This window comes from Chamaea fasciata, unplaced genomic scaffold (genome assembly GCF_029207755.1).
Source record: "Chamaea fasciata isolate MVZ Bird 193981 ecotype frontalis unplaced genomic scaffold, bChaFas1.0.hap1 SCAF_11, whole genome shotgun sequence".
NCBI classification, from domain to species: domain Eukaryota; kingdom Metazoa; phylum Chordata; class Aves; order Passeriformes; family Sylviidae; genus Chamaea; species Chamaea fasciata.
The window spans coordinates 5,747,562-5,763,413 of NW_027094096.1; the positions used below are offsets into that span (position 1 = coordinate 5,747,562).

Consider the following 15,852-nt stretch of genomic DNA (forward strand, 5'->3'; position numbering starts at 1 on the left):
CTCGAGAGCGGCGGCCAGGGCTGGAGGGGTGCCTACGGCCATACCACCCTGAGAACGCCCGATCTCGTCTGATCTCGGAAGCTAAGCAGGGTCGGGCCCGGTTAGTACTTGGATGGGAGACCGCCTGGGAATACCGGGTGCTGTAGGCTTCTTTTGCCGGGCTCCGGCCGCTGGGCCGGCGGTCGGTCCCTTGTTTTGCTGGGCATTACCGCGGCCAGGGGCCGGGGGGCGTGGGGGAACGCAGGCTTCGTGCGCCGAGCGTCTGCGGCCTGGGTTACTGGTGCGCCTTTGTGAGGTGTGTGTTGGCGGGGCCACAGGTGGAGGCGTTGGCATGGAGAGCCGCGGTTGCCGTGCGGCGTGGCCGAGCAGTTTTGGGGCAGGGCGGGAGGCTGGTGCTGGGTGCTCGAGAGCGGCGGCCAGGGCTGGAGGGGTGCCTACGGCCATACCACCCTGAGAACGCCCGATCTCGTCTGATCTCGGAAGCTAAGCAGGGTCGGGCCCGGTTAGTACTTGGATGGGAGACCGCCTGGGAATACCGGGTGCTGTAGGCTTCTTTTGCCGGGCTCCGGCCGCTGGGCAGGCGGTCGGTCCCTTGTTTTGCTGGGCATTACCGCGGCCAGGGGCCGGGGGGCGTGGGGGAACGCAGGCTTCGTGCGCCGAGCGTCTGCGGCCTGGGTTACTGGTGCGCCTTTGTGAGGTGTGTGTTGGCGGGGCCACAGGTGGAGGCGTTGGCATGGAGAGCCGCGGTTGCCGTGCGGCGTGGCCGAGCGGTTTTGGGGCAGGGCGGGAGGCTGGTGCTGGGTGCTCGAGAGCGGCGGCCAGGGCTGGAGGGGTGCCTACGGCCATACCACCCTGAGAACGCCCGATCTCGTCTGATCTCGGAAGCTAAGCAGGGTCGGGCCCGGTTAGTACTTGGATGGGAGACCGCCTGGGAATACCGGGTGCTGTAGGCTTCTTTTGCCGGGCTCCGGCCGCTGGGCAGGCGGTCGGTCCCTTGTTTTGCTGGGCATTACCGCGGCCAGGGGCCGGGGGGCGTGGGGGAACGCAGGCTTCGTGCGCCGAGCGTCTGCGGCCTGGGTTACTGGTGCGCCTTTGTGAGGTGTGTGTTGGCGGGGCCACAGGTGGAGGCGTTGGCATGGAGAGCCGCGGTTGCCGTGCGGCGTGGCCGAGCGGTTTTGGGGCAGGGCGGGAGGCTGGTGCTGGGTGCTCGAGAGCGGCGGCCAGGGCTGGAGGGGTGCCTACGGCCATACCACCCTGAGAACGCCCGATCTCGTCTGATCTCGGAAGCTAAGCAGGGTCGGGCCCGGTTAGTACTTGGATGGGAGACCGCCTGGGAATACCGGGTGCTGTAGGCTTCTTTTGCCGGGCTCCGGCCGCTGGGCCGGCGGTCGGTCCCTTGTTTTGCTGGGCATTACCGCGGCCAGGGGCCGGGGGGCGTGGGGGAACGCAGGCTTCGTGCGCCGAGCGTCTGCGGCCTGGGTTACTGGTGCGCCTTTGTGAGGTGTGTGTTGGCGGGGCCACAGGTGGAGGCGTTGGCATGGAGAGCCGCGGTTGCCGTGCGGCGTGGCCGAGCGGTTTTGGGGCAGGGCGGGAGGCTGGTGCTGGGTGCTCGAGAGCGGCGGCCAGGGCTGGAGGGGTGCCTACGGCCATACCACCCTGAGAACGCCCGATCTCGTCTGATCTCGGAAGCTAAGCAGGGTCGGGCCCGGTTAGTACTTGGATGGGAGACCGCCTGGGAATACCGGGTGCTGTAGGCTTCTTTTGCCGGGCTCCGGCCGCTGGGCAGGCGGTCGGTCCCTTGTTTTGCTGGGCATTACCGCGGCCAGGGGCCGGGGGGCGTGGGGGAACGCAGGCTTCGTGCGCCGAGCGTCTGCGGCCTGGGTTACTGGTGCGCCTTTGTGAGGTGTGTGTTGGCGGGGCCACAGGTGGAGGCGTTGGCATGGAGAGCCGCGGTTGCCGTGCGGCGTGGCCGAGCGGTTTTGGGGCAGGGCGGGAGGCTGGTGCTGGGTGCTCGAGAGCGGCGGCCAGGGCTGGAGGGGTGCCTACGGCCATACCACCCTGAGAACGCCCGATCTCGTCTGATCTCGGAAGCTAAGCAGGGTCGGGCCCGGTTAGTACTTGGATGGGAGACCGCCTGGGAATACCGGGTGCTGTAGGCTTCTTTTGCCGGGCTCCGGCCGCTGGGCCGGCGGTCGGTCCCTTGTTTTGCTGGGCATTACCGCGGCCAGGGGCCGGGGGGCGTGGGGGAACGCAGGCTTCGTGCGCCGAGCGTCTGCGGCCTGGGTTACTGGTGCGCCTTTGTGAGGTGTGTGTTGGCGGGGCCACAGGTGGAGGCGTTGGCATGGAGAGCCGCGGTTGCCGTGCGGCGTGGCCGAGCGGTTTGGGGGCAGGGCGGGAGGCTGGTGCTGGGTGCTCGAGAGCGGCGGCCAGGGCTGGAGGGGTGCCTACGGCCATACCACCCTGAGAACGCCCGATCTCGTCTGATCTCGGAAGCTAAGCAGGGTCGGGCCCGGTTAGTACTTGGATGGGAGACCGCCTGGGAATACCGGGTGCTGTAGGCTTCTTTTGCCGGGCTCCGGCCGCTGGGCAGGCGGTCGGTCCCTTGTTTTGCTGGGCATTACCGCAGCCAGGGGCCGGGGGGCGTGGGGGAACGCAGGCTTCGTGCGCCGAGCGTCTGCGGCCTGGGTTACTGGTGCGCCTTTGTGAGGTGTGTGTTGGCGGGGCCACAGGTGGAGGCGTTGGCATGGAGAGCCGCGGTTGCCGTGCGGCGTGGCCGAGCGGTTTTGGGGCAGGGCGGGAGGCTGGTGCTGGGTGCTCGAGAGCGGCGGCCAGGGCTGGAGGGGTGCCTACGGCCATACCACCCTGAGAACGCCCGATCTCGTCTGATCTCGGAAGCTAAGCAGGGTCGGGCCCGGTTAGTACTTGGATGGGAGACCGCCTGGGAATACCGGGTGCTGTAGGCTTCTTTTGCCGGGCTCCGGCCGCTGGGCCGGCGGTCGGTCCCTTGTTTTGCTGGGCATTACCGCGGCCAGGGGCCGGGGGGCGTGGGGGAACGCAGGCTTCGTGCGCCGAGCGTCTGCGGCCTGGGTTACTGGTGCGCCTTTGTGAGGTGTGTGTTGGCGGGGCCACAGGTGGAGGCGTTGGCATGGAGAGCCGCGGTTGCCGTGCGGCGTGGCCGAGCGGTTTTGGGGCAGGGCGGGAGGCTGGTGCTGGGTGCTCGAGAGCGGCGGCCAGGGCTGGAGGGGTGCCTACGGCCATACCACCCTGAGAACGCCCGATCTCGTCTGATCTCGGAAGCTAAGCAGGGTCGGGCCCGGTTAGTACTTGGATGGGAGACCGCCTGGGAATACCGGGTGCTGTAGGCTTCTTTTGCCGGGCTCCGGCCGCTGGGCCGGCGGTCGGTCCCTTGTTTTGCTGGGCATTACCGCGGCCAGGGGCCGGGGGGCGTGGGGGAACGCAGGCTTCGTGCGCCGAGCGTCTGCGGCCTGGGTTACTGGTGCGCCTTTGTGAGGTGTGTGTTGGCGGGGCCACAGGTGGAGGCGTTGGCATGGAGAGCCGCGGTTGCCGTGCGGCGTGGCCGAGCGGTTTTGGGGCAGGGCGGGAGGCTGGTGCTGGGTGCTCGAGAGCGGCGGCCAGGGCTGGAGGGGTGCCTACGGCCATACCACCCTGAGAACGCCCGATCTCATCTGATCTCGGAAGCTAAGCAGGGTCGGGCCCGGTTAGTACTTGGATGGGAGACCGCCTGGGAATACCGGGTGCTGTAGGCTTCTTTTGCCGGGCTCCGGCCGCTGGGCCGGCGGTCGGTCCCTTGTTTTGCTGGGCATTACCGCGGCCAGGGGCCGGGGGGCGTGGGGGAACGCAGGCTTCGTGCGCCGAGCGTCTGCGGCCTGGGTTACTGGTGCGCCTTTGTGAGGTGTGTGTTGGCGGGGCCACAGGTGGAGGCGTTGGCATGGAGAGCCGCGGTTGCCGTGCGGCGTGGCCGAGCGGTTTGGGGGCAGGGCGGGAGGCTGGTGCTGGGTGCTCGAGAGCGGCGGCCAGGGCTGGAGGGGTGCCTACGGCCATACCACCCTGAGAACGCCCGATCTCGTCTGATCTCGGAAGCTAAGCAGGGTCGGGCCCGGTTAGTACTTGGATGGGAGACCGCCTGGGAATACCGGGTGCTGTAGGCTTCTTTTGCCGGGCTCCGGCCGCTGGGCAGGCGGTCGGTCCCTTGTTTTGCTGGGCATTACCGCGGCCAGGGGCCGGGGGGCGTGGGGGAACGCAGGCTTTGTGCGCCGAGCGTCTGCGGCCTGGGTTACTGGTGCGCCTTTGTGAGGTGTGTGTTGGCGGGGCCACAGGTGGAGGCGTTGGCATGGAGAGCCGCGGTTGCCCTGCGGCGTGGCCGAGCGGTTTTGGGGCAGGGCGGGAGGCTGGTGCTGGGTGCTCGAGAGCGGCGGCCAGGGCTGGAGGGGTGCCTACGGCCATACCACCCTGAGAACGCCCGATCTCGTCTGATCTCGGAAGCTAAGCAGGGTCGGGCCCGGTTAGTACTTGGATGGGAGACCGCCTGGGAATACCGGGTGCTGTAGGCTTCTTTTGCCGGGCTCCGGCCGCTGGGCCGGCGGTCGGTCCCTTGTTTTGCTGGGCATTACCGCGGCCAGGGGCCGGGGGGCGTGGGGGAACGCAGGCTTCGTGCGCCGAGCGTCTGCGGCCTGGGTTACTGGTGCGCCTTTGTGAGGTGTGTGTTGGCGGGGCCACAGGTGGAGGCGTTGGCATGGAGAGCCGCGGTTGCCGTGCGGCGTGGCCGAGCGGTTTTGGGGCAGGGCGGGAGGCTGGTGCTGGGTGCTCGAGAGCGGCGGCCAGGGCTGGAGGGGTGCCTACGGCCATACCACCCTGAGAACGCCCGATCTCGTCTGATCTCGGAAGCTAAGCAGGGTCGGGCCCGGTTAGTACTTGGATGGGAGACCGCCTGGGAATACCGGGTGCTGTAGGCTTCTTTTGCCGGGCTCCGGCCGCTGGGCCGGCGGTCGGTCCCTTGTTTTGCTGGGCATTACCGCGGCCAGGGGCCGGGGGGCGTGGGGGAACGCAGGCTTCGTGCGCCGAGCGTCTGCGGCCTGGGTTACTGGTGCGCCTTTGTGAGGTGTGTGTTGGCGGGGCCACAGGTGGAGGCGTTGGCATGGAGAGCCGCGGTTGCCGTGCGGCGTGGCGGAGCGGTTTTGGGGCAGGGCGGGAGGCTGGTGCTGGGTGCTCGAGAGCGGCGGCCAGGGCTGGAGGGGTGCCTACGGCCATACCACCCTGAGAACGCCCGATCTCGTCTGATCTCGGAAGCTAAGCAGGGTCGGGCCCGGTTAGTACTTGGATGGGAGACCGCCTGGGAATACCGGGTGCTGTAGGCTTCTTTTGCCGGGCTCCGGCCGCTGGGCAGGCGGTCGGTCCCTTGTTTTGCTGGGCATTACCGCGGCCAGGGGCCGGGGGGCGTGGGGGAACGCAGGCTTCGTGCGCCGAGCGTCTGCGGCCTGGGTTACTGGTGCGCCTTTGTGAGGTGTGTGTTGGCGGGGCCACAGGTGGAGGCGTTGGCATGGAGAGCCGCGGTTGCCGTGCGGCGTGGCCGAGCGGTTTGGGGGCAGGGCGGGAGGCTGGTGCTGGGTGCTCGAGAGCGGCGGCCAGGGCTGGAGGGGTGCCTACGGCCATACCACCCTGAGAACGCCCGATCTCGTCTGATCTCGGAAGCTAAGCAGGGTCGGGCCCGGTTAGTACTTGGATGGGAGACCGCCTGGGAATACCGGGTGCTGTAGGCTTCTTTTGCCGGGCTCCGGCCGCTGGGCCGGCGGTCGGTCCCTTGTTTTGCTGGGCATTACCGCGGCCAGGGGCCGGGGGGCGTGGGGGAACGCAGGCTTCGTGCGCCGAGCGTCTGCGGCCTGGGTTACTGGTGCGCCTTTGTGAGGTGTGTGTTGGCGGGGCCACAGGTGGAGGCGTTGGCATGGAGAGCCGCGGTTGCCGTGCGGCGTGGCCGAGCGGTTTGGGGGCAGGGCGGGAGGCTGGTGCTGGGTGCTCGAGAGCGGCGGCCAGGGCTGGAGGGGTGCCTACGGCCATACCACCCTGAGAACGCCCGATCTCGTCTGATCTCGGAAGCTAAGCAGGGTCGGGCCCGGTTAGTACTTGGATGGGAGACCGCCTGGGAATACCGGGTGCTGTAGGCTTCTTTTGCCGGGCTCCGGCCGCTGGGCCGGCGGTCGGTCCCTTGTTTTGCTGGGCATTACCGCGGCCAGGGGCCGGGGGGCGTGGGGGAACGCAGGCTTCGTGCGCCGAGCGTCTGCGGCCTGGGTTACTGGTGCGCCTTTGTGAGGTGTGTGTTGGCGGGGCCACAGGTGGAGGCGTTGGCATGGAGAGCCGCGGTTGCCGTGCGGCGTGGCCGAGCGGTTTTGGGGCAGGGCGGGAGGCTGGTGCTGGGTGCTCGAGAGCGGCGGCCAGGGCTGGAGGGGTGCCTACGGCCATACCACCCTGAGAACGCCCGATCTCGTCTGATCTCGGAAGCTAAGCAGGGTCGGGCCCGGTTAGTACTTGGATGGGAGACCGCCTGGGAATACCGGGTGCTGTAGGCTTCTTTTGCCGGGCTCCGGCCGCTGGGCAGGCGGTCGGTCCCTTGTTTTGCTGGGCATTACCGCGGCCAGGGGCCGGGGGGCGTGGGGGAACGCAGGCTTCGTGCGCCGAGCGTCTGCGGCCTGGGTTACTGGTGCGCCTTTGTGAGGTGTGTGTTGGCGGGGCCACAGGTGGAGGCGTTGGCATGGAGAGCCGCGGTTGCCGTGCGGCGTGGCCGAGCGGTTTGGGGGCAGGGCGGGAGGCTGGTGCTGGGTGCTCGAGAGCGGCGGCCAGGGCTGGAGGGGTGCCTACGGCCATACCACCCTGAGAACGCCCGATCTCGTCTGATCTCGGAAGCTAAGCAGGGTCGGGCCCGGTTAGTACTTGGATGGGAGACCGCCTGGGAATACCGGGTGCTGTAGGCTTCTTTTGCCGGGCTCCGGCCGCTGGGCCGGCGGTCGGTCCCTTGTTTTGCTGGGCATTACCGCGGCCAGGGGCCGGGGGGCGTGGGGGAACGCAGGCTTCGTGCGCCGAGCGTCTGCGGCCTGGGTTACTGGTGCGCCTTTGTGAGGTGTGTGTTGGCGGGGCCACAGGTGGAGGCGTTGGCATGGAGAGCCGCGGTTGCCGTGCGGCGTGGCCGAGCGGTTTGGGGGCAGGGCGGGAGGCTGGTGCTGGGTGCTCGAGAGCGGCGGCCAGGGCTGGAGGGGTGCCTACGGCCATACCACCCTGAGAACGCCCGATCTCGTCTGATCTCGGAAGCTAAGCAGGGTCGGGCCCGGTTAGTACTTGGATGGGAGACCGCCTGGGAATACCGGGTGCTGTAGGCTTCTTTTGCCGGGCTCCGGCCGCTGGGCAGGCGGTCGGTCCCTTGTTTTGCTGGGCATTACCGCAGCCAGGGGCCGGGGGGCGTGGGGGAACGCAGGCTTCGTGCGCCGAGCGTCTGCGGCCTGGGTTACTGGTGCGCCTTTGTGAGGTGTGTGTTGGCGGGGCCACAGGTGGAGGCGTTGGCATGGAGAGCCGCGGTTGCCGTGCGGCGTGGCCGAGCGGTTTTGGGGCAGGGCGGGAGGCTGGTGCTGGGTGCTCGAGAGCGGCGGCCAGGGCTGGAGGGGTGCCTACGGCCATACCACCCTGAGAACGCCCGATCTCGTCTGATCTCGGAAGCTAAGCAGGGTCGGGCCCGGTTAGTACTTGGATGGGAGACCGCCTGGGAATACCGGGTGCTGTAGGCTTCTTTTGCCGGGCTCCGGCCGCTGGGCCGGCGGTCGGTCCCTTGTTTTGCTGGGCATTACCGCGGCCAGGGGCCGGGGGGCGTGGGGGAACGCAGGCTTCGTGCGCCGAGCGTCTGCGGCCTGGGTTACTGGTGCGCCTTTGTGAGGTGTGTGTTGGCGGGGCCACAGGTGGAGGCGTTGGCATGGAGAGCCGCGGTTGCCGTGCGGCGTGGCCGAGCGGTTTTGGGGCAGGGCGGGAGGCTGGTGCTGGGTGCTCGAGAGCGGCGGCCAGGGCTGGAGGGGTGCCTACGGCCATACCACCCTGAGAACGCCCGATCTCGTCTGATCTCGGAAGCTAAGCAGGGTCGGGCCCGGTTAGTACTTGGATGGGAGACCGCCTGGGAATACCGGGTGCTGTAGGCTTCTTTTGCCGGGCTCCGGCCGCTGGGCCGGCGGTCGGTCCCTTGTTTTGCTGGGCATTACCGCGGCCAGGGGCCGGGGGGCGTGGGGGAACGCAGGCTTCGTGCGCCGAGCGTCTGCGGCCTGGGTTACTGGTGCGCCTTTGTGAGGTGTGTGTTGGCGGGGCCACAGGTGGAGGCGTTGGCATGGAGAGCCGCGGTTGCCGTGCGGCGTGGCCGAGCGGTTTTGGGGCAGGGCGGGAGGCTGGTGCTGGGTGCTCGAGAGCGGCGGCCAGGGCTGGAGGGGTGCCTACGGCCATACCACCCTGAGAACGCCCGATCTCGTCTGATCTCGGAAGCTAAGCAGGGTCGGGCCCGGTTAGTACTTGGATGGGAGACCGCCTGGGAATACCGGGTGCTGTAGGCTTCTTTTGCCGGGCTCCGGCCGCTGGGCAGGCGGTCGGTCCCTTGTTTTGCTGGGCATTACCGCGGCCAGGGGCCGGGGGGCGTGGGGGAACGCAGGCTTCGTGCGCCGAGCGTCTGCGGCCTGGGTTACTGGTGCGCCTTTGTGAGGTGTGTGTTGGCGGGGCCACAGGTGGAGGCGTTGGCATGGAGAGCCGCGGTTGCCGTGCGGCGTGGCCGAGCGGTTTTGGGGCAGGGCGGGAGGCTGGTGCTGGGTGCTCGAGAGCGGCGGCCAGGGCTGGAGGGGTGCCTACGGCCATACCACCCTGAGAACGCCCGATCTCGTCTGATCTCGGAAGCTAAGCAGGGTCGGGCCCGGTTAGTACTTGGATGGGAGACCGCCTGGGAATACCGGGTGCTGTAGGCTTCTTTTGCCGGGCTCCGGCCGCTGGGCCGGCGGTCGGTCCCTTGTTTTGCTGGGCATTACCGCGGCCAGGGGCCGGGGGGCGTGGGGGAACGCAGGCTTCGTGCGCCGAGCGTCTGCGGCCTGGGTTACTGGTGCGCCTTTGTGAGGTGTGTGTTGGCGGGGCCACAGGTGGAGGCGTTGGCATGGAGAGCCGCGGTTGCCGTGCGGCGTGGCCGAGCGGTTTGGGGGCAGGGCGGGAGGCTGGTGCTGGGTGCTCGAGAGCGGCGGCCAGGGCTGGAGGGGTGCCTACGGCCATACCACCCTGAGAACGCCCGATCTCGTCTGATCTCGGAAGCTAAGCAGGGTCGGGCCCGGTTAGTACTTGGATGGGAGACCGCCTGGGAATACCGGGTGCTGTAGGCTTCTTTTGCCGGGCTCCGGCCGCTGGGCAGGCGGTCGGTCCCTTGTTTTGCTGGGCATTACCGCAGCCAGGGGCCGGGGGGCGTGGGGGAACGCAGGCTTCGTGCGCCGAGCGTCTGCGGCCTGGGTTACTGGTGCGCCTTTGTGAGGTGTGTGTTGGCGGGGCCACAGGTGGAGGCGTTGGCATGGAGAGCCGCGGTTGCCGTGCGGCGTGGCCGAGCGGTTTTGGGGCAGGGCGGGAGGCTGGTGCTGGGTGCTCGAGAGCGGCGGCCAGGGCTGGAGGGGTGCCTACGGCCATACCACCCTGAGAACGCCCGATCTCGTCTGATCTCGGAAGCTAAGCAGGGTCGGGCCCGGTTAGTACTTGGATGGGAGACCGCCTGGGAATACCGGGTGCTGTAGGCTTCTTTTGCCGGGCTCCGGCCGCTGGGCCGGCGGTCGGTCCCTTGTTTTGCTGGGCATTACCGCGGCCAGGGGCCGGGGGGCGTGGGGGAACGCAGGCTTCGTGCGCCGAGCGTCTGCGGCCTGGGTTACTGGTGCGCCTTTGTGAGGTGTGTGTTGGCGGGGCCACAGGTGGAGGCGTTGGCATGGAGAGCCGCGGTTGCCGTGCGGCGTGGCCGAGCGGTTTTGGGGCAGGGCGGGAGGCTGGTGCTGGGTGCTCGAGAGCGGCGGCCAGGGCTGGAGGGGTGCCTACGGCCATACCACCCTGAGAACGCCCGATCTCGTCTGATCTCGGAAGCTAAGCAGGGTCGGGCCCGGTTAGTACTTGGATGGGAGACCGCCTGGGAATACCGGGTGCTGTAGGCTTCTTTTGCCGGGCTCCGGCCGCTGGGCCGGCGGTCGGTCCCTTGTTTTGCTGGGCATTACCGCGGCCAGGGGCCGGGGGGCGTGGGGGAACGCAGGCTTCGTGCGCCGAGCGTCTGCGGCCTGGGTTACTGGTGCGCCTTTGTGAGGTGTGTGTTGGCGGGGCCACAGGTGGAGGCGTTGGCATGGAGAGCCGCGGTTGCCGTGCGGCGTGGCCGAGCGGTTTTGGGGCAGGGCGGGAGGCTGGTGCTGGGTGCTCGAGAGCGGCGGCCAGGGCTGGAGGGGTGCCTACGGCCATACCACCCTGAGAACGCCCGATCTCGTCTGATCTCGGAAGCTAAGCAGGGTCGGGCCCGGTTAGTACTTGGATGGGAGACCGCCTGGGAATACCGGGTGCTGTAGGCTTCTTTTGCCGGGCTCCGGCCGCTGGGCCGGCGGTCGGTCCCTTGTTTTGCTGGGCATTACCGCGGCCAGGGGCCGGGGGGCGTGGGGGAACGCAGGCTTCGTGCGCCGAGCGTCTGCGGCCTGGGTTACTGGTGCGCCTTTGTGAGGTGTGTGTTGGCGGGGCCACAGGTGGAGGCGTTGGCATGGAGAGCCGCGGTTGCCGTGCGGCGTGGCCGAGCGGTTTGGGGGCAGGGCGGGAGGCTGGTGCTGGGTGCTCGAGAGCGGCGGCCAGGGCTGGAGGGGTGCCTACGGCCATACCACCCTGAGAACGCCCGATCTCGTCTGATCTCGGAAGCTAAGCAGGGTCGGGCCCGGTTAGTACTTGGATGGGAGACCGCCTGGGAATACCGGGTGCTGTAGGCTTCTTTTGCCGGGCTCCGGCCGCTGGGCAGGCGGTCGGTCCCTTGTTTTGCTGGGCATTACCGCGGCCAGGGGCCGGGGGGCGTGGGGGAACGCAGGCTTTGTGCGCCGAGCGTCTGCGGCCTGGGTTACTGGTGCGCCTTTGTGAGGTGTGTGTTGGCGGGGCCACAGGTGGAGGCGTTGGCATGGAGAGCCGCGGTTGCCCTGCGGCGTGGCCGAGCGGTTTTGGGGCAGGGCGGGAGGCTGGTGCTGGGTGCTCGAGAGCGGCGGCCAGGGCTGGAGGGGTGCCTACGGCCATACCACCCTGAGAACGCCCGATCTCGTCTGATCTCGGAAGCTAAGCAGGGTCGGGCCCGGTTAGTACTTGGATGGGAGACCGCCTGGGAATACCGGGTGCTGTAGGCTTCTTTTGCCGGGCTCCGGCCGCTGGGCCGGCGGTCGGTCCCTTGTTTTGCTGGGCATTACCGCGGCCAGGGGCCGGGGGGCGTGGGGGAACGCAGGCTTCGTGCGCCGAGCGTCTGCGGCCTGGGTTACTGGTGCGCCTTTGTGAGGTGTGTGTTGGCGGGGCCACAGGTGGAGGCGTTGGCATGGAGAGCCGCGGTTGCCGTGCGGCGTGGCCGAGCGGTTTTGGGGCAGGGCGGGAGGCTGGTGCTGGGTGCTCGAGAGCGGCGGCCAGGGCTGGAGGGGTGCCTACGGCCATACCACCCTGAGAACGCCCGATCTCGTCTGATCTCGGAAGCTAAGCAGGGTCGGGCCCGGTTAGTACTTGGATGGGAGACCGCCTGGGAATACCGGGTGCTGTAGGCTTCTTTTGCCGGGCTCCGGCCGCTGGGCCGGCGGTCGGTCCCTTGTTTTGCTGGGCATTACCGCGGCCAGGGGCCGGGGGGCGTGGGGGAACGCAGGCTTCGTGCGCCGAGCGTCTGCGGCCTGGGTTACTGGTGCGCCTTTGTGAGGTGTGTGTTGGCGGGGCCACAGGTGGAGGCGTTGGCATGGAGAGCCGCGGTTGCCGTGCGGCGTGGCGGAGCGGTTTTGGGGCAGGGCGGGAGGCTGGTGCTGGGTGCTCGAGAGCGGCGGCCAGGGCTGGAGGGGTGCCTACGGCCATACCACCCTGAGAACGCCCGATCTCGTCTGATCTCGGAAGCTAAGCAGGGTCGGGCCCGGTTAGTACTTGGATGGGAGACCGCCTGGGAATACCGGGTGCTGTAGGCTTCTTTTGCCGGGCTCCGGCCGCTGGGCAGGCGGTCGGTCCCTTGTTTTGCTGGGCATTACCGCGGCCAGGGGCCGGGGGGCGTGGGGGAACGCAGGCTTCGTGCGCCGAGCGTCTGCGGCCTGGGTTACTGGTGCGCCTTTGTGAGGTGTGTGTTGGCGGGGCCACAGGTGGAGGCGTTGGCATGGAGAGCCGCGGTTGCCGTGCGGCGTGGCCGAGCGGTTTTGGGGCAGGGCGGGAGGCTGGTGCTGGGTGCTCGAGAGCGGCGGCCAGGGCTGGAGGGGTGCCTACGGCCATACCACCCTGAGAACGCCCGATCTCGTCTGATCTCGGAAGCTAAGCAGGGTCGGGCCCGGTTAGTACTTGGATGGGAGACCGCCTGGGAATACCGGGTGCTGTAGGCTTCTTTTGCCGGGCTCCGGCCGCTGGGCAGGCGGTCGGTCCCTTGTTTTGCTGGGCATTACCGCGGCCAGGGGCCGGGGGGCGTGGGGGAACGCAGGCTTCGTGCGCCGAGCGTCTGCGGCCTGGGTTACTGGTGCGCCTTTGTGAGGTGTGTGTTGGCGGGGCCACAGGTGGAGGCGTTGGCATGGAGAGCCGCGGTTGCCGTGCGGCGTGGCCGAGCGGTTTTGGGGCAGGGCGGGAGGCTGGTGCTGGGTGCTCGAGAGCGGCGGCCAGGGCTGGAGGGGTGCCTACGGCCATACCACCCTGAGAACGCCCGATCTCGTCTGATCTCGGAAGCTAAGCAGGGTCGGGCCCGGTTAGTACTTGGATGGGAGACCGCCTGGGAATACCGGGTGCTGTAGGCTTCTTTTGCCGGGCTCCGGCCGCTGGGCAGGCGGTCGGTCCCTTGTTTTGCTGGGCATTACCGCGGCCAGGGGCCGGGGGGCGTGGGGGAACGCAGGCTTCGTGCGCCGAGCGTCTGCGGCCTGGGTTACTGGTGCGCCTTTGTGAGGTGTGTGTTGGCGGGGCCACAGGTGGAGGCGTTGGCATGGAGAGCCGCGGTTGCCGTGCGGCGTGGCCGAGCGGTTTTGGGGCAGGGCGGGAGGCTGGTGCTGGGTGCTCGAGAGCGGCGGCCAGGGCTGGAGGGGTGCCTACGGCCATACCACCCTGAGAACGCCCGATCTCGTCTGATCTCGGAAGCTAAGCAGGGTCGGGCCCGGTTAGTACTTGGATGGGAGACCGCCTGGGAATACCGGGTGCTGTAGGCTTCTTTTGCCGGGCTCCGGCCGCTGGGCCGGCGGTCGGTCCCTTGTTTTGCTGGGCATTACCGCGGCCAGGGGCCGGGGGGCGTGGGGGAACGCAGGCTTCGTGCGCCGAGCGTCTGCGGCCTGGGTTACTGGTGCGCCTTTGTGAGGTGTGTGTTGGCGGGGCCACAGGTGGAGGCGTTGGCATGGAGAGCCGCGGTTGCCGTGCGGCGTGGCCGAGCGGTTTGGGGGCAGGGCGGGAGGCTGGTGCTGGGTGCTCGAGAGCGGCGGCCAGGGCTGGAGGGGTGCCTACGGCCATACCACCCTGAGAACGCCCGATCTCGTCTGATCTCGGAAGCTAAGCAGGGTCGGGCCCGGTTAGTACTTGGATGGGAGACCGCCTGGGAATACCGGGTGCTGTAGGCTTCTTTTGCCGGGCTCCGGCCGCTGGGCCGGCGGTCGGTCCCTTGTTTTGCTGGGCATTACCGCGGCCAGGGGCCGGGGGGCGTGGGGGAACGCAGGCTTCGTGCGCCGAGCGTCTGCGGCCTGGGTTACTGGTGCGCCTTTGTGAGGTGTGTGTTGGCGGGGCCACAGGTGGAGGCGTTGGCATGGAGAGCCGCGGTTGCCGTGCGGCGTGGCCGAGCGGTTTTGGGGCAGGGCGGGAGGCTGGTGCTGGGTGCTCGAGAGCGGCGGCCAGGGCTGGAGGGGTGCCTACGGCCATACCACCCTGAGAACGCCCGATCTCGTCTGATCTCGGAAGCTAAGCAGGGTCGGGCCCGGTTAGTACTTGGATGGGAGACCGCCTGGGAATACCGGGTGCTGTAGGCTTCTTTTGCCGGGCTCCGGCCGCTGGGCAGGCGGTCGGTCCCTTGTTTTGCTGGGCATTACCGCGGCCAGGGGCCGGGGGGCGTGGGGGAACGCAGGCTTCGTGCGCCGAGCGTCTGCGGCCTGGGTTACTGGTGCGCCTTTGTGAGGTGTGTGTTGGCGGGGCCACAGGTGGAGGCGTTGGCATGGAGAGCCGCGGTTGCCGTGCGGCGTGGCCGAGCGGTTTTGGGGCAGGGCGGGAGGCTGGTGCTGGGTGCTCGAGAGCGGCGGCCAGGGCTGGAGGGGTGCCTACGGCCATACCACCCTGAGAACGCCCGATCTCGTCTGATCTCGGAAGCTAAGCAGGGTCGGGCCCGGTTAGTACTTGGATGGGAGACCGCCTGGGAATACCGGGTGCTGTAGGCTTCTTTTGCCGGGCTCCGGCCGCTGGGCCGGCGGTCGGTCCCTTGTTTTGCTGGGCATTACCGCGGCCAGGGGCCGGGGGGCGTGGGGGAACGCAGGCTTCGTGCGCCGAGCGTCTGCGGCCTGGGTTACTGGTGCGCCTTTGTGAGGTGTGTGTTGGCGGGGCCACAGGTGGAGGCGTTGGCATGGAGAGCCGCGGTTGCCGTGCGGCGTGGCCGAGCGGTTTGGGGGCAGGGCGGGAGGCTGGTGCTGGGTGCTCGAGAGCGGCGGCCAGGGCTGGAGGGGTGCCTACGGCCATACCACCCTGAGAACGCCCGATCTCGTCTGATCTCGGAAGCTAAGCAGGGTCGGGCCCGGTTAGTACTTGGATGGGAGACCGCCTGGGAATACCGGGTGCTGTAGGCTTCTTTTGCCGGGCTCCGGCCGCTGGGCAGGCGGTCGGTCCCTTGTTTTGCTGGGCATTACCGCAGCCAGGGGCCGGGGGGCGTGGGGGAACGCAGGCTTCGTGCGCCGAGCGTCTGCGGCCTGGGTTACTGGTGCGCCTTTGTGAGGTGTGTGTTGGCGGGGCCACAGGTGGAGGCGTTGGCATGGAGAGCCGCGGTTGCCGTGCGGCGTGGCCGAGCGGTTTTGGGGCAGGGCGGGAGGCTGGTGCTGGGTGCTCGAGAGCGGCGGCCAGGGCTGGAGGGGTGCCTACGGCCATACCACCCTGAGAACGCCCGATCTCGTCTGATCTCGGAAGCTAAGCAGGGTCGGGCCCGGTTAGTACTTGGATGGGAGACCGCCTGGGAATACCGGGTGCTGTAGGCTTCTTTTGCCGGGCTCCGGCCGCTGGGCCGGCGGTCGGTCCCTTGTTTTGCTGGGCATTACCGCGGCCAGGGGCCGGGGGGCGTGGGGGAACGCAGGCTTCGTGCGCCGAGCGTCTGCGGCCTGGGTTACTGGTGCGCCTTTGTGAGGTGTGTGTTGGCGGGGCCACAGGTGGAGGCGTTGGCATGGAGAGCCGCGGTTGCCGTGCGGCGTGGCCGAGCGGTTTTGGGGCAGGGCGGGAGGCTGGTGCTGGGTGCTCGAGAGCGGCGGCCAGGGCTGGAGGGGTGCCTACGGCCATACCACCCTGAGAACGCCCGATCTCGTCTGATCTCGGAAGCTAAGCAGGGTCGGGCCCGGTTAGTACTTGGATGGGAGACCGCCTGGGAATACCGGGTGCTGTAGGCTTCTTTTGCCGGGCTCCGGCCGCTGG

The 15,852-nt window shown here is 68.8% G+C and overlaps 40 non-coding genes across 40 annotated transcripts; all 40 read left to right on the forward strand.

Moving 5' to 3' along the window:
- Positions 1–30: 30 nt before the first annotated feature.
- On the forward strand, positions 31–149 carry LOC136295592 (5S ribosomal RNA). The gene has a single exon (XR_010722716.1). It is a non-coding gene; the product is annotated as a 5S ribosomal RNA (ribosomal RNA).
- Positions 150–432: 283 nt separating this feature from the next.
- Positions 433–551, forward strand: LOC136295594 (5S ribosomal RNA). The gene has a single exon (XR_010722717.1). It is a non-coding gene; the product is annotated as a 5S ribosomal RNA (ribosomal RNA).
- A 283-nt stretch (positions 552–834) lies between these two features.
- LOC136295595 (5S ribosomal RNA) lies at positions 835–953 on the forward strand. Its single transcript, XR_010722718.1, has one exon. It is a non-coding gene; the product is annotated as a 5S ribosomal RNA (ribosomal RNA).
- A 283-nt stretch (positions 954–1,236) lies between these two features.
- On the forward strand, positions 1,237–1,355 carry LOC136295596 (5S ribosomal RNA). The gene has a single exon (XR_010722719.1). It is a non-coding gene; the product is annotated as a 5S ribosomal RNA (ribosomal RNA).
- Positions 1,356–1,638: 283 nt separating this feature from the next.
- LOC136295597 (5S ribosomal RNA) lies at positions 1,639–1,757 on the forward strand. The gene has a single exon (XR_010722720.1). It is a non-coding gene; the product is annotated as a 5S ribosomal RNA (ribosomal RNA).
- Positions 1,758–2,040: 283 nt separating this feature from the next.
- LOC136295598 (5S ribosomal RNA) lies at positions 2,041–2,159 on the forward strand. Its single transcript, XR_010722721.1, has one exon. It is a non-coding gene; the product is annotated as a 5S ribosomal RNA (ribosomal RNA).
- Positions 2,160–2,442: 283 nt separating this feature from the next.
- Positions 2,443–2,561, forward strand: LOC136295600 (5S ribosomal RNA). The gene has a single exon (XR_010722723.1). It is a non-coding gene; the product is annotated as a 5S ribosomal RNA (ribosomal RNA).
- Positions 2,562–2,844: 283 nt separating this feature from the next.
- LOC136295601 (5S ribosomal RNA) lies at positions 2,845–2,963 on the forward strand. The gene has a single exon (XR_010722724.1). It is a non-coding gene; the product is annotated as a 5S ribosomal RNA (ribosomal RNA).
- A 283-nt stretch (positions 2,964–3,246) lies between these two features.
- On the forward strand, positions 3,247–3,365 carry LOC136295602 (5S ribosomal RNA). The gene has a single exon (XR_010722725.1). It is a non-coding gene; the product is annotated as a 5S ribosomal RNA (ribosomal RNA).
- Positions 3,366–3,648: 283 nt separating this feature from the next.
- On the forward strand, positions 3,649–3,767 carry LOC136295565 (5S ribosomal RNA). The gene has a single exon (XR_010722689.1). It is a non-coding gene; the product is annotated as a 5S ribosomal RNA (ribosomal RNA).
- Positions 3,768–4,050: 283 nt separating this feature from the next.
- Positions 4,051–4,169, forward strand: LOC136295603 (5S ribosomal RNA). Its single transcript, XR_010722726.1, has one exon. It is a non-coding gene; the product is annotated as a 5S ribosomal RNA (ribosomal RNA).
- Positions 4,170–4,452: 283 nt separating this feature from the next.
- On the forward strand, positions 4,453–4,571 carry LOC136295604 (5S ribosomal RNA). The gene has a single exon (XR_010722727.1). It is a non-coding gene; the product is annotated as a 5S ribosomal RNA (ribosomal RNA).
- Positions 4,572–4,854: 283 nt separating this feature from the next.
- On the forward strand, positions 4,855–4,973 carry LOC136295605 (5S ribosomal RNA). The gene has a single exon (XR_010722728.1). It is a non-coding gene; the product is annotated as a 5S ribosomal RNA (ribosomal RNA).
- A 283-nt stretch (positions 4,974–5,256) lies between these two features.
- Positions 5,257–5,375, forward strand: LOC136295606 (5S ribosomal RNA). The gene has a single exon (XR_010722729.1). It is a non-coding gene; the product is annotated as a 5S ribosomal RNA (ribosomal RNA).
- Positions 5,376–5,658: 283 nt separating this feature from the next.
- LOC136295607 (5S ribosomal RNA) lies at positions 5,659–5,777 on the forward strand. Its single transcript, XR_010722730.1, has one exon. It is a non-coding gene; the product is annotated as a 5S ribosomal RNA (ribosomal RNA).
- Positions 5,778–6,060: 283 nt separating this feature from the next.
- On the forward strand, positions 6,061–6,179 carry LOC136295608 (5S ribosomal RNA). Its single transcript, XR_010722731.1, has one exon. It is a non-coding gene; the product is annotated as a 5S ribosomal RNA (ribosomal RNA).
- A 283-nt stretch (positions 6,180–6,462) lies between these two features.
- On the forward strand, positions 6,463–6,581 carry LOC136295609 (5S ribosomal RNA). The gene has a single exon (XR_010722732.1). It is a non-coding gene; the product is annotated as a 5S ribosomal RNA (ribosomal RNA).
- Positions 6,582–6,864: 283 nt separating this feature from the next.
- Positions 6,865–6,983, forward strand: LOC136295611 (5S ribosomal RNA). Its single transcript, XR_010722734.1, has one exon. It is a non-coding gene; the product is annotated as a 5S ribosomal RNA (ribosomal RNA).
- Positions 6,984–7,266: 283 nt separating this feature from the next.
- Positions 7,267–7,385, forward strand: LOC136295612 (5S ribosomal RNA). Its single transcript, XR_010722735.1, has one exon. It is a non-coding gene; the product is annotated as a 5S ribosomal RNA (ribosomal RNA).
- A 283-nt stretch (positions 7,386–7,668) lies between these two features.
- Positions 7,669–7,787, forward strand: LOC136295613 (5S ribosomal RNA). The gene has a single exon (XR_010722736.1). It is a non-coding gene; the product is annotated as a 5S ribosomal RNA (ribosomal RNA).
- A 283-nt stretch (positions 7,788–8,070) lies between these two features.
- LOC136295614 (5S ribosomal RNA) lies at positions 8,071–8,189 on the forward strand. The gene has a single exon (XR_010722737.1). It is a non-coding gene; the product is annotated as a 5S ribosomal RNA (ribosomal RNA).
- Positions 8,190–8,472: 283 nt separating this feature from the next.
- On the forward strand, positions 8,473–8,591 carry LOC136295615 (5S ribosomal RNA). The gene has a single exon (XR_010722738.1). It is a non-coding gene; the product is annotated as a 5S ribosomal RNA (ribosomal RNA).
- Positions 8,592–8,874: 283 nt separating this feature from the next.
- Positions 8,875–8,993, forward strand: LOC136295616 (5S ribosomal RNA). The gene has a single exon (XR_010722739.1). It is a non-coding gene; the product is annotated as a 5S ribosomal RNA (ribosomal RNA).
- A 283-nt stretch (positions 8,994–9,276) lies between these two features.
- Positions 9,277–9,395, forward strand: LOC136295617 (5S ribosomal RNA). Its single transcript, XR_010722740.1, has one exon. It is a non-coding gene; the product is annotated as a 5S ribosomal RNA (ribosomal RNA).
- A 283-nt stretch (positions 9,396–9,678) lies between these two features.
- LOC136295618 (5S ribosomal RNA) lies at positions 9,679–9,797 on the forward strand. The gene has a single exon (XR_010722741.1). It is a non-coding gene; the product is annotated as a 5S ribosomal RNA (ribosomal RNA).
- Positions 9,798–10,080: 283 nt separating this feature from the next.
- Positions 10,081–10,199, forward strand: LOC136295619 (5S ribosomal RNA). Its single transcript, XR_010722742.1, has one exon. It is a non-coding gene; the product is annotated as a 5S ribosomal RNA (ribosomal RNA).
- Positions 10,200–10,482: 283 nt separating this feature from the next.
- On the forward strand, positions 10,483–10,601 carry LOC136295620 (5S ribosomal RNA). Its single transcript, XR_010722743.1, has one exon. It is a non-coding gene; the product is annotated as a 5S ribosomal RNA (ribosomal RNA).
- Positions 10,602–10,884: 283 nt separating this feature from the next.
- On the forward strand, positions 10,885–11,003 carry LOC136295622 (5S ribosomal RNA). Its single transcript, XR_010722745.1, has one exon. It is a non-coding gene; the product is annotated as a 5S ribosomal RNA (ribosomal RNA).
- A 283-nt stretch (positions 11,004–11,286) lies between these two features.
- Positions 11,287–11,405, forward strand: LOC136295623 (5S ribosomal RNA). The gene has a single exon (XR_010722746.1). It is a non-coding gene; the product is annotated as a 5S ribosomal RNA (ribosomal RNA).
- Positions 11,406–11,688: 283 nt separating this feature from the next.
- LOC136295624 (5S ribosomal RNA) lies at positions 11,689–11,807 on the forward strand. The gene has a single exon (XR_010722747.1). It is a non-coding gene; the product is annotated as a 5S ribosomal RNA (ribosomal RNA).
- A 283-nt stretch (positions 11,808–12,090) lies between these two features.
- Positions 12,091–12,209, forward strand: LOC136295625 (5S ribosomal RNA). Its single transcript, XR_010722748.1, has one exon. It is a non-coding gene; the product is annotated as a 5S ribosomal RNA (ribosomal RNA).
- Positions 12,210–12,492: 283 nt separating this feature from the next.
- LOC136295626 (5S ribosomal RNA) lies at positions 12,493–12,611 on the forward strand. The gene has a single exon (XR_010722749.1). It is a non-coding gene; the product is annotated as a 5S ribosomal RNA (ribosomal RNA).
- A 283-nt stretch (positions 12,612–12,894) lies between these two features.
- Positions 12,895–13,013, forward strand: LOC136295627 (5S ribosomal RNA). The gene has a single exon (XR_010722750.1). It is a non-coding gene; the product is annotated as a 5S ribosomal RNA (ribosomal RNA).
- Positions 13,014–13,296: 283 nt separating this feature from the next.
- LOC136295628 (5S ribosomal RNA) lies at positions 13,297–13,415 on the forward strand. The gene has a single exon (XR_010722751.1). It is a non-coding gene; the product is annotated as a 5S ribosomal RNA (ribosomal RNA).
- Positions 13,416–13,698: 283 nt separating this feature from the next.
- LOC136295629 (5S ribosomal RNA) lies at positions 13,699–13,817 on the forward strand. The gene has a single exon (XR_010722752.1). It is a non-coding gene; the product is annotated as a 5S ribosomal RNA (ribosomal RNA).
- A 283-nt stretch (positions 13,818–14,100) lies between these two features.
- LOC136295630 (5S ribosomal RNA) lies at positions 14,101–14,219 on the forward strand. The gene has a single exon (XR_010722753.1). It is a non-coding gene; the product is annotated as a 5S ribosomal RNA (ribosomal RNA).
- Positions 14,220–14,502: 283 nt separating this feature from the next.
- On the forward strand, positions 14,503–14,621 carry LOC136295631 (5S ribosomal RNA). Its single transcript, XR_010722754.1, has one exon. It is a non-coding gene; the product is annotated as a 5S ribosomal RNA (ribosomal RNA).
- A 283-nt stretch (positions 14,622–14,904) lies between these two features.
- LOC136295633 (5S ribosomal RNA) lies at positions 14,905–15,023 on the forward strand. Its single transcript, XR_010722756.1, has one exon. It is a non-coding gene; the product is annotated as a 5S ribosomal RNA (ribosomal RNA).
- Positions 15,024–15,306: 283 nt separating this feature from the next.
- Positions 15,307–15,425, forward strand: LOC136295634 (5S ribosomal RNA). Its single transcript, XR_010722757.1, has one exon. It is a non-coding gene; the product is annotated as a 5S ribosomal RNA (ribosomal RNA).
- A 283-nt stretch (positions 15,426–15,708) lies between these two features.
- Positions 15,709–15,827, forward strand: LOC136295635 (5S ribosomal RNA). The gene has a single exon (XR_010722758.1). It is a non-coding gene; the product is annotated as a 5S ribosomal RNA (ribosomal RNA).
- Positions 15,828–15,852: the final 25 nt, after the last annotated feature.